The sequence below is a fragment of the Myotis yumanensis genome, unplaced genomic scaffold (assembly GCF_028538775.1).
Source record: "Myotis yumanensis isolate MYYU_CA2020_CCGP unplaced genomic scaffold, mMyoYum1.0.hap1 SCAF_3, whole genome shotgun sequence".
In the NCBI taxonomy this organism is placed as follows: domain Eukaryota; kingdom Metazoa; phylum Chordata; class Mammalia; order Chiroptera; family Vespertilionidae; genus Myotis; species Myotis yumanensis.
This window is the reverse complement of record NW_027223754.1, coordinates 48,024,884-48,041,122: the sequence shown is the minus strand read 5'-3', so window position 1 is coordinate 48,041,122 and position 16,239 is coordinate 48,024,884. Positions and strand designations below refer to the sequence as shown.

Sequence of the window (16,239 nt, the reverse complement as noted above, 5' to 3'; positions counted from 1 at the left end):
CAGATTTTAATATAATTGTTGGTAAATTATATTAAATTTGGGTTTAACAAATTCAAAGAGCCAAAAGATATTAAAATTTACAAAAATTTGCCTTTGACTATTGCTCAAATTAAACCATAGGCAGCAAAATCTCAGACATCTTTCATAGCAATATGTTTGCCTATATATCTCCTTAGGCAAGACAAACAAAGATGAAAATAAACAAATGGGACTACATCAAAATTAAAAGATTCTGCACAGCAAAAGAAATCATCAACAAAATGAAAAGTGAGCCCACTGTATGGGAAAACATATTTGCCAATGATACCTCTGAAAGGGGGTTAATTTCTAAAATATGTAAAGAACTCATACAACTTAACAAAAGGAAGACAAGCAATCCAATTGAAAAATGGGCAATAGGTGCTCAGCCAGTGTGGCTCAGCAGTTGTCAATCCAGGAACCAAAAGGTCACCTGGTTCAATTCCTGTTAAGGGCACATGCCCAGATTTCTGTCTCAATTGCCAGTAGGGGCTGTGCAGGAGGCAGCTGATCAATGATTCTCTCTCATCATTGATGTTTGTGTCTCTCTCTCCCTCTCCCTTCCTTTCTGAAATCAATATCCTATCTAATAAAAGAGAAACATGGTAATTAGCCGTACATCCGCTACCCTTCCCATTGGCTAATCAGGGCAATATGCAAATTAACTGCCAGCCAAGATGGCGACCGGCAGCCATGCACTGAAGCGAACAGGAAGGCTTGCTTGCTCCAGTGACAGCAGACTCCAACGTTCCCCGCCTGACTTGCAGGCCTCTCAGCTGCAACTCTAAGCAACTATGTTGCAAATAAGAAGCTAAACAAAACCCCAGAAACCTGCTTTAGTCAGCCAGGCTTCAGCCAGCCGGACCGCAACATTGTATCAAATACAGAAGGTAAACAAAGGCCAGAAACCTGCTTTCAGCAGCCGAGGCCTCAGAGCTAAAGCTGGACCAGAATGAAAAAAAAGAAAAAGAAAAAAAGGAACGGTTGGGAGCTTCAGTCACCTGCCAGCCTGAAAACGGCCCTCAGCCCCTCAGCCAGACTGGCCAGGGACCCCAGTGGGGACCCCCACCCTGATCCAGGACACCCTTCAGGGCAAACCAGCTGGCCCCCACCCATGCACCAGGCCTCTATTCTATATAGTAAAAGGGTAATATGCCTCCTGGCACCGGGATCAGCGTGACAGGGGGCAGTGCCCAAACCCCCTGATCGCCCTGCAGCTCTGTGTGTGACAGGGGGCGGGGCCACAACCTCCCTATCCGCCCTGCTCTGTTCGTGACAGGGGAAGGCGCCCCAACCCCCTGATCGGCCCTGCTCTGTGCCTGATAGGGGGGAGCTCCCCAACCCCCTGATCGCCCTGTGGCTCTGTGTGTGACAGGGTGCAGCGCCCTAACCCCCTGATCGGTCCTGCTCTGTGGGTGATAGAGGGCGGCGCCCCAACCCCCTCCCCCCATGGGCCCTGCTCTGTGTGTGACGGGGTAGAGCCATAACCTCCCCATTGGCCCTGCCCTGAGTGTGACGGTGGCGGCGCACCAACCCCCTGATCAGCCATGCTCTGTGGGTGATAGAGGGTGGTGCCCCAACCCCCTGATCCGCCCTGCTCTGTGTGTGACAGGGGGAGGTGCCCCAACTCCCCTATCGGCCCTACTCTGTGAGTGACAGGGGAGAGCTCCTCAACCCCCTGATGGGCCCTGCTCTGTGCGTGACAGGGGGGAGCTCCTCAACCCCCTGATCAGCCCTGCTCTGTGTGTGACTGGGGGAGGTGCCCCAACTCCCCTATTGGCCCTACTCTGTGAGTGACAGGGGGGAGCTCCTCAACCCCCTGATGGGCCCTGCTCTGTGCGTGACAGGAGGGAGCTCCTCAACCCCCTGATGGGCCCTGCTCTGTGTGTAACAGGATACGGAGCCCCAACCCCCCTGATGGGCCCTGCTCTGTGCATGACAGGGGGCAATGCCCCAAGCCCCTGATCGGCCCTGCTCTGTGTGTGACAGGGGGTGGCACCACAACTTCCCTATCGACCCTGCCTTGAGTGTGACACGGGGTGGTGCCCCAATCCCCCAATTGGCTGTACCCTGAGCGTGACTAGGGGTGGCATCGCAACCTCCCGATCCGCCCTGCCCTGTGCATGACAGGGGGCAGCGCCCCAGCTCCCCAGTCGGCCCTGCTCTAAGCCCAACCAGGGGCTGCACCCAGGGATTGGGCCTGCCCTCTGCCACCCGGGAGTAGGCCTAAGCCAGCAGGTCATTATCTCCTGAGGGGTCCCAGACTGCGAGAGGGCACAGGATGGGCTGAGGGACCCCCTCTTCCCCCCCCCCCCCGCCCCAGTGCACAAATTTTTGTGCACCGGGCCTCTAGTATATATAGATATAGATATAGATATAGATATAGATATAGATATAGATCTATATATAATTTTTTAAATGGGCCTAAATAGACACTTCTCTAAAGAGGACATACAGAAGGCCAATAGACATATGAAAAATATTCAAAGTCACTGATCATCAGAGAGATACAAATTAAAATGACAGTGAGCTATCACCTCACACCTGTCAGAATGGCTACTACCCACAAATCAACAAAGGACAAGTGCTGGCAAGGATGTGGAGAAAGGGAACCCTAGTACACTGCTGGTGGGAATGCAGATTGGTGCAGCCACTGTGGAAAAAGAGTATGGAGTTTCCTCAAAAAGTTAAAAATGGAATTGCCATTTTACCCAGTGGCCCCACCTCTATGACTATATTCTAAGAAACCAGAAACACCAATCAGAAAGAATATATTCACCCCTATGTTCATAGCAGTGCTATTTACAATAGTTAAGATCTGGAAACAGCCCATCAAGAGATGAATAGATAAAAAAGATGTGGTACATTTTATACCATGGAATACTGTGCAGCTGTTAAAAAGAAAGAACTCTTACCATTTGCAACAGAATGAATGGACCTGGAGAGTATTATGCTAAGTGAAATAAACCAGTGAGAGAAAGTTAAGCATCACATCATCTCACTCATATGTGGAATCTAATGAACAAAATAGATCCAGAGACATAGAAGCATGGAACAGACTGATGAATGTCAGGACTGATGAATGTCAGAGGGAAGGTGGGGGGGTGGGTTTGGGGGAGGATTGGGGGTGGGAAGAGATTAACCAAAGAATTTATATGCACATATACATAACCCATGGACACAGAGAATAGTGTGGTAAAGGCCTGTGGTAAATAGTGTGCAGGGTTGAGGGGGTCAATGGGAAAAATAAGGGGCATCTGTAATACTTTCAATAATAAAGATAAATACATTTAAAAAACAAAAAAATAATCAAATGGCATGAATAAACACAGTACAATTTCCACATAGGCCATGGTAAAAGCATAGGAAGAAACCAAAGAAGAATGAAAAAACAGACTAACCTAATATATACTCTACCTGAAAGCTTAAACCTGATGATTGAATGGGGACTTTAAAAAAATGAAAATTCCAAATACCAGTGGAAGACCACAATACATGAAGTGTTGCTATAAGAATTCAGTGTCTGACCTATTACTTAAGGCCAGGCTAGTATTATAATGAGGAAATGACAAATTGCTGTATAGAAGACAGCTAGAGATTACACAGAGCAGGTAATTGAGAAACCAAGTTGAATGTTTAAAAAAAAAAAGGTAGTAAATGTAGTTTGGCAGTAAGCATCAAGAATGTCCAATGTTAATTGACTGATGAACTCTTTGACAAGAAGCAGGAAATTTGCATTACATAGTGTTGAACTTTAGGAAAATAGCACATGTTTAAGTATATTTTCATTGCTACAAACACCATAATGTCCATGATAGCACATGATACCCTTTTTCAGGGCTGTACCCCCACTACCAAGAACAATGCTAAGAATGAAATATGTACTCAAAATAGTATTTGTTGAAATAATGAATGGTATAGATTACAAACATTAGCCACATCAACACAAAATAATTGAGAATAACAGAGGCGTCTGACAATTTAAGAATAGAACCCAATGGCAGGGAAGATTTGGGAAATGTGGTAGAAAATGTAAAACCAAGACTGACTATGAAGGATTTAAGCAAGATTGCTACCTGATTCCTAGAACTGAGAGCTCAAATACATAGTAAAGCAGGAAGCAAGGATGATTTAGTAGTTAATTTACTACCAAGGACATTTGCAACAGTATAATTAAAATTATAAAGCTGAAATTCAGTCTACAGACCTTGTAATAGTAATACAGATGCTTCAGCAGAAATGTGGGCCATGATTTTGAGTGAGATCCCATTTTTCCCATAGCTTTCCCAAGGAACCCGTGATGCCTTTTGTTGGTTAAGATCAGCATCTTATATTCTCCTGGACAAGATTATAATACTTCTGGCTGGACTCATAAAGGTGAGATCAAATGTAAATACTTATGAATAGCAGAGGACTTGAGTTTCCTGAGATAAATGAAATTTGTTTTCCAATTAGGTAAAATTATCTGAGGAAACTAAACAGGTTGGAAGATATAAAAAGTATAAAAGGTATCATAAAATATATTCAACATCAGAGATTAAAATACCAGATGAGAGGAGACAAAGAAATTATATATATTTTTAAATCATTCTATGATATTCCAAGTTCTAAAATTCAATACAATTCTTTTGAAGACAAGTTTGAAATAATTTCACAGAAATGGAAGCCTAAACAATCACAGATCTGTTTTTACCCATAATTGTGTGAAATTCTCATCTCCAAAGTTACTTATTTGAGAGAAAACTTTTAAATTAAAGAAAGTTCAGGAGGGCTTTTTCTATCATAAAAAAAATAAATCTCTACTAAGTTGAAAAACATTTTATAAGTTATTGTAATAATTGTTTCTATACAGTTTGCTAAGTATTTTTTACCACAATTTAGACTGTCAGAATATGAAAAATTTGGAAAAATCTTAGGACTTTGCATAGATCTAACATATTTAAGTAGTCAAAGACTGACACAGATTGCATTGGTGAATAAATCTAGCTTTATATGCTCAAGGAAACTTTTACAACACAAAATTATGATATTTTAGATGTGATTTGTTTTCTTTAATTCTGTACTGCATTATAAAAACTAAAACTATGATAGTATAAGACCCAATGTTGAAAGTCTATTTTAAAAGCTATAGAGGTTTTTGTATATTTTAATCATAAACTAAAATTCCAATTTCATGTAAATTTACACTTATACAAAAATGTATTTCCTTGAGATTCTATTTTGTCACAGTTCATACTAGATGCTGGGTGAGCAATATAGAGAGGTTCAGAGACTTATGAAGCACTTTCACCACATATCCACCCACAGAAAGATGGAGATAATTCTCTATATCAAAAATTAACACTTTTTAAGGACAAGATAGTAAATATTTATGTTTTTTGGAGGTCATGTGGTCTCTGTTACATTTACTTCATTGTGCTATTGTAACACAAGAGCAGCCAAAGGCACTATATCAAAAATAGAGGGTATAGCCTATGTTAAGGTTTCTTATCACACATACACAAAACATAATAATAAAAGGGTCAGGAGGAAACTCTGGAAGGTGATGAGCATGTCTAAGATCTTGATGGTGATGACGATTTCACCAGTATACACCTGTCCCCAATCTCAAGGAATTTTATACATGAAATGTGTAGAGCTTTTACATGTCAATCATATTTCAATAAAGAGGTTGAAAGAGTATAATAAAATTAGGTGTGGCTCTGTTTCAATAAAACTTTATTTACAAAAACAGATAGTGGGCCAGATATCATCTTTATGGATCTGTCCAAATAGAATGAATATGCATTAAATAGTTCCTAGTATTTTGTGAAGAAAAACACCATTACTGATGTAATGATAGAAGTAGGTTTTAATTAGATGATGAGATGGAGCAAAGCTTTAAAGATGGGGAAGATTTGGTTAGAAAAGGAAGAGAAGCAAAGACTTAGGTCATGAGAAGAATTAGCAAAAGGGTGGTGGTGATAGGTATCAAACTGTTGCCTGAGGACTGGGTGGGTAGAATTCTTCCATCACTAGTGGGAGTGAGATGCTAGTGACAGCTTGAGAAAAGGAATTTTCTAAGACTTGCATGGAAGAATGAGTGGTTTTTATTTGTGCAGTTTGCAAAGTCCCATGCCCCTTAAGCCAGTCCTGGAAAAGGTGCGGCTGGAGCTCTAGCAGAGCCAAAAGCAAAGCCAGAGTCCAGAGTTTCCATTCCATGGTGGAACTGAGTCCAATGTAACACAGGCTAATCACTGTCCATTAGTTCATTGTGTGGGTCCCACGTGGTTGTGAGCCATGTGGACAAAGGCAGGGGAGTACAGTCCTTGCAACAGGACTCCCAAGAAAGCAAGAGGGTCAAGAGCTCAAAACAGGGAGATTTTTTTGTTCAGGAATTAAGTGCCTCAGATTTGGCACCTTTGCAATGGCCACGCCTATTCTCGCCACTGACTCGCTCCCAGGTGTGACTGACAAGTAAGCATCTTCCCAAGTTACCCTGGCCTTATTGGGCATGTGTCTATTGTCCAGTCCATTCCCACAGTAATCTGTGGGGAACAGACTTGGAGAATGTTAACTGCAACTCCAAGCAAAGCTATATAAATGACGTGTCTGTATTATCCAGTCTCCCCTTTGCTCTTTTCCTGTTATTAATAGCCAGGGTATTATATTACTATCAAAAGCCACACAATTTGGTCCAGTTGACAATTAAAACTTTTGATGAAGAATAAGGGAATTAAGAGTTGGTTTTGAGTATTTCTTTCTACTCCAGGGAATAAAATGTATCATCTCTGCCATAATCAATTTCTGGAACTTTAACACTAACACTGCTTTTTAAAGAGTTCTTTCTCCCTCATCTGAATGACATTTCCTCTTGAAACTACAGACCAAATGAGAGAGGACAGTTGCAATCTAAATAGGAAGATGGATTGCCTCAGCCATGGGGGATGGTTTACTGGTTATTCAAGGACTATCACAGCATCATCAATGATTCATTTTATTCTCAAGTATTAATCTGGAATTTTATCTTTATAGCAAAAGGGGGCAGGGAGATAAAAGCCCACAGTGTGGGACAGAACAGTGTTCAGCCCAGGGAAGAGAAAAGAGCTGGCCAGAATAGAGTCCTCACATGAGGTCAGCTCGGAGCAGAGCTATTGCAGCCCAGGCTAAGCCAGAGAAAGGTCACTCCTGGGGTAATGAATTTCTGGCAACAATGTGATTTTTGAAGGAGGTAACCTTTTCTAATACAATTGAGAAAATTCTTATCCTTAAAGTCTAAGTAACTGCAGAGACATGATAATGGCAAAAGTATGTTCTCCAAAACAAGAAACTGGCATGACAAAGTCTTGACTTGTATTAGGAATCTCAAGGGGTACACAGAGAAGATCTGCAGAAAAATGCATGAAGAAGGACAACCTGGAGCAGACCTAAAAGAGACAGGTTTCTTAATCCTATGGGGCTTTGGGGTTTCACAGGGCTTGATCAAGACAGTCTTAAAATTTCCCTCAGCTTGACTAAATTTTGACCTCCCTTTTCTTAGTGCATTTTCTTTGGTACACACGTAATTGTAAATTCTTTCTCTTCTCCTTTGAGTTGTAAATCTTTTAAAAAACCCCTTGCAGTTTTAGAACCCAAGAATGTATTTCTCAAGGACCTGGGAGTCATTTCTTTGAAATGTAAACATGAAAAAAGATAAGGCCTTATCTCCCAATTTGTAAAACTACTTCCTGTCATGAAGATAGAAGAAAGTTTACTTTTCTTTGGGGAAAGCCAAGTAGCAAAAACAGATGGTTTATGATCCCTGTACCCCAGTTCTTTACTACTCTCTCACCACCTTTGTTTTAGCAGTTGAGTTTAGACTGTGTCTGGTCTCTATTTATTCCTTACTGCAATAGCCTCACAAAAGCTTCCTTGACTGTTTAACTTTGGTCCAATTTGCCTTGCTAGTCCTTTGTTAGAAGGGAGGAAAAAAAAAAAAAAAAAAAAAAAAAAAGGCTGTTAGTCCTCTCTCTGTTATATGTTGATAATTAAAACAGAAAAAGTTAATTTCTTGAGGTAATAACTGATGTCTAATTACTGCAATGTTTCCTTATCCATCCCAGTCTTCCCCATGGAAATTACTGGTGCCAATGCCTCAAGAATTAATCCTGAAAGTCCCAATGCAGAATTCTCCTGAAAAACAAACTCTTCTCAGCTTTTGTTCCCTCAAACCCTGAACTATCCAAGAAAGTTATACTAGGTGCAAAGAATGTGGGGGTGGGGGAAACGAACCCATCCTAGAGGAGAGGTGGAAGCAGAGAGAAAAAGAAGGGAAGCTTGAGGTTTCCCCACACTAAGTAGATGTAGATATCCCTACAGTAGGTAAAAAATGCAGTTTGGAGGCTCAGTAAAGAATGATGAGTAGACCATGGGTATTTTAATGTCCTCCAGTAAAATTGCAGAACCTGGAAAACATTGCACAAATGGAAGACACAATTAAAAAAATACCAAAAAAGTTTTTTTTGTTTTGTTTTGTTTTTTTTTAATTCCAGGATTCCTAGTGATTGATCCCAAATAACCCCATGAGACCAGAAACAAGAGAGCACAGACATCCTCCGGGCAGTATATGACCTTAAGCTGTACACATTCCTGGTATCAAAATGTGCACCAAAGACCAAAAAGACCAATTTCTATTTTTGCATTAAAATTTTTCTTCCTGATATGTTTTCACAGTCCTAGAGGAAAGGAAGAAGCCTCAATGTGCAAGGTTATATTTTTCAAAATCTTGGCAGAATAGTGGTTCTGTTGCTGGAGAAATTAGTGGGCCAGATATCCCTGCATTTTCATAAGCTGCCACCAGAGAATGAGATGTGGTAAAATACTTTATTTATGTTGAGTTACATCTCATGCCTCTTAACCTAGTCCTGAAAAGGGGGCAGCTGTGGATTCAGCAAAGCAAAAAACAGGGTCAGTGTCCATAGCTTCCGTTTCATGTTGCTGCTGGGTCCAGCAGAACATCAGGCCAGTTGAAGCCCAATAGTCCATTGTGTGGAGCCCACATGTCTGTGGGCCACATGCGCAAATGCAGGGGAATACGTCCCCTGCAACAGGAGACAGGCTCAAACAGCAAGCGGATGAGCCACGAGCCAAGAGAGGGAATTCTCTTTGTCTAGGAGTTTAAATGTTCAGGCTTCCTGCCCTATTCTGGCCACTGACTTGCTTCCAGGGGTGACTGACAAGCAAGCACCTCCCCACATCACTCAGATATTATTGGGCATGCATCCAAACTCCGTGAATTCAGTCCCTTCCCCCAGCAATCTGCAGGGAACAGACTTTGAGAATGTTAACAACAGCTTCCTGGCAAAGCTGTATAAATGCCATGACTGTATTATCTAGTCTTCCCTTTATTCCTTTCCTGTTAAATAATAACCATACTATTACAACAGTATCAGTTCAGATTTAGATTTAATTTGAATTTTAAAAAAATGAAATAAAATGACATTTTTACACAACTCAGTAACTGACTTCAGGTTTATGTTCCCTTTGATGATAAAATTTTCAATATATTGATATTTTACTTTAAGATAGTTTTTAAATACATGAATATATTTAATCTCTACTAGAAAGTTGGGAAGTAGGTAAGACTATATAGATTATGCAAGTAATGAAAACAAGGAATAGAAAAGGTAACTGTCTTGTCTGTCCATCACAACAAAAATTACTGTACACAATGGTGTTTAATCTATGAATGATCATTATTTTATCCTACAGGCTTAGTTTATCACAATTAAACATTAATTACTTTGATTTAAAAATGTTAAGATAAGACCACAACTAAGAGTACATTTATATGCCTCTAATTTTATCCACAGCAGAATCTAAAGCAGCATATCCTGTATGCTTACCAAATTAATTGTGGATACTTTAATGGGTATATTTCACTGGGTCTCTCTCTCTCTCTCTCTCTCTCTCTCTCTCTCTTCCTTTCTCTCTCTTCCTCTCTCTCTCCCTCACTTTCTCTCTCTGTTTCTCGGTCTCACACACACACGCACACACATACACACCTACAGGATTTGTGCCTCTAGATAGGAAACATCCATTACACCAAAAGAAGTGGTTCAGAGCAGAAAGGAGGGAGGAAAAGAGCTGTCAGTTTTCCAGAATATATATCACTCTGCTCTAGTATAACATTCATTTAAAATGAAAACAAGTGTTGTATGAAAGGAGAGAAGGTTAGCACTCCCCTTGACAAGGATGGAAGAGGCTCTTGGGCCTAACAACACACATACAGTTAAGGCATTGCCACCTACTTCGTGGCATCTAACCACTGTTTTTTAAAAAAATAATAATAATAAAAATAAAAAAAATAAAATGAAAACAAGAAAGAGGGAAGGAGAATGGGAGAGAGTGAAGAAGGGAATGAGATAGATATTCAGAGAGATAGACATACATAGATAATGATACCATTGTAATTAACTAGTTATTAATAACAGGAAAGGAGCAAAGGCTACAACTTTATACTCCCTAGGGGTCCAACAAAGAGAAGGTAGATGCATACCCAGTAAAGTTGGAATGACTAGGGAAGGTGTTTGCTGTCAATCACACCTGAGGACAGAGGTCGTTGGCCAGAATGGGCAGGGCCATGGCAAGTATGAGGAAATTTGGGATATTTAATATCCTGAATAGAGGAGTTTGCTGGCTTGTGCTTTTGTGTGCTCTTACTGCTTTTGAGTCTCTTGGGACTTTTGTGACCCTAGGTTTGTGAGGCTCCCCTTGCCTTCACTCAAATGGCCTGTGGTCATGTGGACCCCACACACAATGGACTAATGGACTGCAGCTAGTCTGATTCTGTACTGGACCTGGTTCCAACCAGGAAAGGAAACTCTGGACACTGGCTTTGCTTCTAGCTTTACTTAAATCCCAGCTACAGTTCTCTGATTGGACTAAGAGATGGAAACCTAGGGATGTAGCTCCATGCAGATGAAAATCACTCACTCTACCATAGGAGTCTCAGAAAATTACTCTTTTCTTGAGATATTGTAAGGACCCCATCCAGAGAACCAGTGGGGGGAAGAGGACCCCACTTTATCAAATAACAGGTACATGATAGATGAGTAAAAGTGCACTATAAAATAAGTCATGTTCTTGCGCTGGCTGTGTTGTTGCAGAAGACCACAGAAAATGAGTGACACTGTTTATTTACGCCAACAGACTCAGGGAATAACTTTCCAAATCTGATTAAAGTAACATGCAGGGGGCTTCTCTTTTATATCTTCCTGGGGTCTTTGCCCCATAAATATGGATTATGCTTCTGGTCCTTTTCGAGAGCCTTGCAAGAAGGCCCCCAGGTGTTGGGTGTCTCCAGGCAATATCTGATGGTCTGACCTGGCGTCAGCGTTAATAACTCTCCCTCTGGGGCAGTGCACTGTTTACAGTTTTACGGCCTCTGTAACAGGTTCTGCAAGACCAGTTTCTGGGAAAGAAGTAATGACTTAATTGTAGGTTATCAAGAATGTACACTGGGGCCGAAACCGGTTTGGCTCAGTGGATAGAGCATCTGCCTGCGGACTGAAAGGTCCCGGGTTCGATTCCGGTCAGGGGCATGTGCCTGGGTTGCGGGCACATCCCCAGTGGGGGATGTGCGGGAGGCAGCTGATCGATGTTTCTCTCTCATCGATGTTTCTGACTCCCTATCTCTCTCCCTTCCTCTCTGTAAAAAATCAATAAAATATATATTAAAAAAATAAATAAAAAAAGAATGTACACTGGGCTGGCTGGCATGGATTCTGATTCCTAGTCTACCAAATATCAGGCTTACATTGGAATTAGCTTTTTAGCCTCCTCAGGGTGACTCTGTTGATTGGAATGTTGTCCCCTACACAAAAAGGTTTCAGGTTCAATTACTGGTTGGGGGCATGTACAGGAGGCAACTGATAGAAGTTTCTTTCCCACATCAATGTTTCTTAATAACCTTTGCTGGTGTGGCTCAGTTGGTTGGAGTGTTGTCCAGTACACTGAAAGGTGCAGTTTTGATTCCCAGTCAGGGCACCTACCTAGTCAGAGTACATATGGGAAGGCAACTGATTGATGTTTCTCTCTCACATCTATGTTTCTATCTCCCTCTCTCCCCTTCCTATTTCTCTAACATCAATAAGCATGTCCTTAGTAAAGATTTAAAAAAATAAAAAATAGATAAATAAAATTAATAATAACAATAAAATAAAATAAATAAAAATAAGTAATGTCCTTTCTTCATCCTTTCCACATCTTCTGCTGAGCTAAAGAAAGAGTCAATGGAGGATGGCAACAAAATCAGGCACCAGGGTAGATCTAGATGCAGTTAGGCTGTCTTGTGCTGCCACAGCATAGGAGGGTAGGAGAGAGTGTGAGGATGTGCTCTGTGGTCTGAGTGGATCAGCTTCTGAAAGTATCTCAGTTTCTGGGAGTCCCAAATTGCCCATAACCAACAGGCAGAGATTTGCCCTCTGGGTAACAGTGAGATGAATATACACGATGAGCTGTCTGAACTAGGGGATGCTTCAATGCCTGACTGCGAATAAATAATATAAAACTAGATAGACAATGAAAACATCAAATTTTTAAAGATTTTGCTTACTTTAGTTCAGTCATCAATTCAGATTAAAAAAAAAAAAAAAGAAAAGGCTTAGACTCAGAATGACAGCAATGGAAGATTAGTAAACCTGTTCAAGAGCAAAGATGTGTCATTAGAGACCAAGGCCAAGATCATCCATACTCTCACATTCCCAACTGGTATGTATAGATGTGAAAGTTGAACAGGCTTATAGTGTCATCAGTGGAAGTGGTGTATCCCTTTCCCCACTGAGTGTTGGGGGTGCTGTGCTTACAATACCTTGAGAAAAAGAATTTTCTGAGACTCGCATGGGAGGATGAGTGATTTTTATTTTCATGAAATTAATCCCTGGGTTTCCAAAGTCCCATTTCCCTTAATCCAGTTCTGGAAGATGTGCAGCTGAGGATTCAGTAGAGCTAAAAGCAAACCCTGTGTCCAGAGTTTCTGTTCCATGTTGGAATTGGGTCCAATTTAGCATTAGGCTAGTTGCTGTCCATTAGTCCATTGTATGGGGTTCACATGGCTGTGGGCTATGTGGGCAAATGCAGAAGGGCAGGAGTGTAAGAGCCCCACAAGCCAGGAATCAACCAAGAGGAACCAAGAGAGATCAATCAAGAGAAAGAGAGCAAACTTCTTTGTCTAGGACCCTGGTCGGCAAACTGCGGCTCGCGAGCCACATGCGGCTCTTTGGCCCCTTGAGTGTGGCTCTTCCTAAGCCTTAGCAGTACCCTAATTAAGTTAAACAATGTACCTACATATAGTTTAAGTTTAAAAAATTTGGCTCTCAAAAGAAATTTCAATCGTTGTACTGTTGATATTTGGCTCTGTTGACTAATGAGTTTGCCGACCACTGGTCTAGGAGATTAAATATCTCAAAGCTTTTTGCGCTCACAGTGGCCACACCTTCTCTGGCCACTGACCTATTTCCAGGTGTGTTTGACAGCAATTCCCTATTTCACCCAGACTTTATTGAGCATGTATTTATTCTCCTCCTGTCTAGTTCCTTCCTCCAGTGATCTGCAGGGAATAGACCTGTGGCTCCCTGGGGAGTGTTAAACTGCAGCTTTCTGGTGAAGCTTCCCAAGTGACAAGCCTATAATTTTGGCAGTCTCTTTGCTCCTTTCCTGTTATTAATCACCAGATTGATTACAACAGTATTATTAGGAACAATTGATTCATTTTAAATATGAAATATGTTGGGAGCAAGCTTTATTGAGACCCTGGATTGCCAGAAAGATGAAAAGTAGGTCCTAGAGCAAATTAAACTGAAACATCGCTGGAGGAAAAACATGACGAAACTGAAGCTGTCTTACTTCAGGCACATCAAGAGAAAGCAGCGTTCTTTGGAAAAGACAATAATGCTGATAAAAACAGAAGGCAGCAGGAAAGAGGAAGACCAAATATGAGTATGACCTACTCCATGAAACACTCATAGGCATAAGTCTACAGGAGCTGATCAGGGTGTTGATGACCGGACATTGTGGGCATCATTCATTCACAGGCTTGCTAAGAGTCAGAGTCAACTCAATGGCAAGTAACATACATAACGATGAACCTCAGATCAGAATTCCCCTTTCAATCACATGAGAATGGCTCAAGAAGGAGATGTCACCCTAACAAAAAAGTGGTTGTATTTACCCCCTCTGTTCTGCAAAAGTTCAGAAATGCCTGGCTAAACCTGTATTAGTGATAATGTTTTTTCTGCCCATTCTGTCCAACAAATTCCAGGGATTAAAACTATATTATTTAGAGCCATGTTTCCCAGAAAATAAAATGATAATACTTAATCCTGTGAAAATAGAACTGATAAAAGAGTCTGAGGTCAAAAGAGTTGGGAAATGCTTAAAAATATCACCTTTCTGAATGTATTGCCTGCCAAGAAATTAAAACTAAATGGAAAAAAGCTGCTTCCTAGAATTTCACTGAAGTTGATTAAGATATTTATCTGAGAAACATTTACAATGTATAATTTACCTGATATACTCACTCTTTTTTAAATACTAGAGGCCCAGTGCACAAATTCGTGCACCAGTGTGGTCCCTCAGCCTGGCCTGTGGGATCAGGCCAAAAATTGGCTCTCCAACATTCCCTAAGGGGTCCCGGATTGTGAGAGGGAGCAGGCCAGGCCGAGGGACCCCACCAGTGCAAGATTGGGGCTGGGGAGGAATGCAGAATGTTGGCTAGCTGGGGAGTGACCACGGGAGGGCTCCAGGGTGTGTCTGGTGTGTCTCGCTCAGTCCTGATTGGCCAGACCCCAGCAGCAAGCTAACTTACTGGTCAGAGCGCCTGCCTCCTGATGGTCAGTGCACGTCATAGCAAGCGGTTGAGTGGCCTTAGCATATCATTAGCATATTATGCTTTGATTGTTTGAACAGCCCACTGGTTGACCGGAAACTTAGCATATTAGGTTTTTATTATATAGGATAGTCTCTCAAGGATAATTTTATTTGCAAACCTATACAGGCATCAGAATATTGAAAGGAGTTTTTAGGGGTAAAATAGGCAGGTTTAGGGAGTTCTAGAAATAAAGTGAAGACTGAAAACCTGGGGGGCTGGGAGCTAACAAAAGGCAACATTCATAGAATAAGGGGAGAGGAAGACACTTATTCACAGAATAAAGGGAGAATAATACATTCATTCACAGAAGGTAAGGGGAAAGCCGCAGCGAGTAGAAAAACAAAAGGGAGAAAGAAGAAAACAGATTTTCACAAGGAATAGAGAATTCTACCACAAGAGGGGGAGAAAAAAAGGGAGACCCCACATGGGGTTTGAGTCTTGAAGCTGCTTTAGTGACCATTCAGAGGGGATATCAGGACACAAAGAACTGCAGCCTTTATAAACCTTAGAAAGAGGGACTTAGTGGATGTCTCCCCCTCCCTACGTGGGAGTCTGCACTTATTTCCCAATAAATTTTCACCTTTTCCTGTACCACCTTTTGGCTATGGCTTCATTCTTCAAATCCACCTGGACAAGAACCTGGGGCATCAGCTTTGCATCCTACCCAGAGGAAAACCATGCATTTCAGTTTAATTTCTGCATTTAAATTTATATACTATCTATATATCTATCTATCTATATATATGTATATGAAAAAGTGAGACCCAAAATAAAATATTAAAATAAGTGTATTAGTGTATTATATTATTGCCCAAATAATTTTTAAAAAATAAAAGAGCGGGTAATCATTTCTGAAATATTTTCTTATGGCTTTTCACTGCTCACAGTTGTACAGTATTCCTCTAATAATTATGTCCATTCAACATATAAATAATTATGTACTACATAAGAGTGCATGTATGTGTGAGTACACAGGTAAAATGATGATTGTTAATATTTTAACTTAAAATATGTTGAAAAACTGGTGAAAAGCAAACAATATCATCTTAAAATTTTACTTAGCATAACTTGCAATGAGGTTTTAATATGTCTATTGAAAAATAATTCTGACATAAGTACCAGTGCAACATATGGACTATCAAGACACGGAGAGGAGGTGGACACCTCCTCACAATTCAGATCAGATTCACTCTGGCAACTAATACTGCTCCACAGAGGCCATAGAGATCACTCTCCTAAGCAAAAACACTTCCTATTTATTTCAAGGTAAGAATATATTCATCACTTTATGCATATTTCAGAACATAGAATACAGAATAAAAGCTCTATTAATA

At 41.0% G+C, this 16,239-nt stretch overlaps 1 non-coding gene across 1 annotated transcript; it reads left to right on the top strand.

Moving 5' to 3' along the window:
- Nucleotides 1-10,186: 10,186 nt before the first annotated feature.
- Nucleotides 10,187-10,312, top strand: LOC139007936 (U6atac minor spliceosomal RNA). Its single transcript, XR_011471062.1, has one exon. It is a non-coding gene; the product is annotated as a U6atac minor spliceosomal RNA (small nuclear RNA).
- Nucleotides 10,313-16,239: the final 5,927 nt, after the last annotated feature.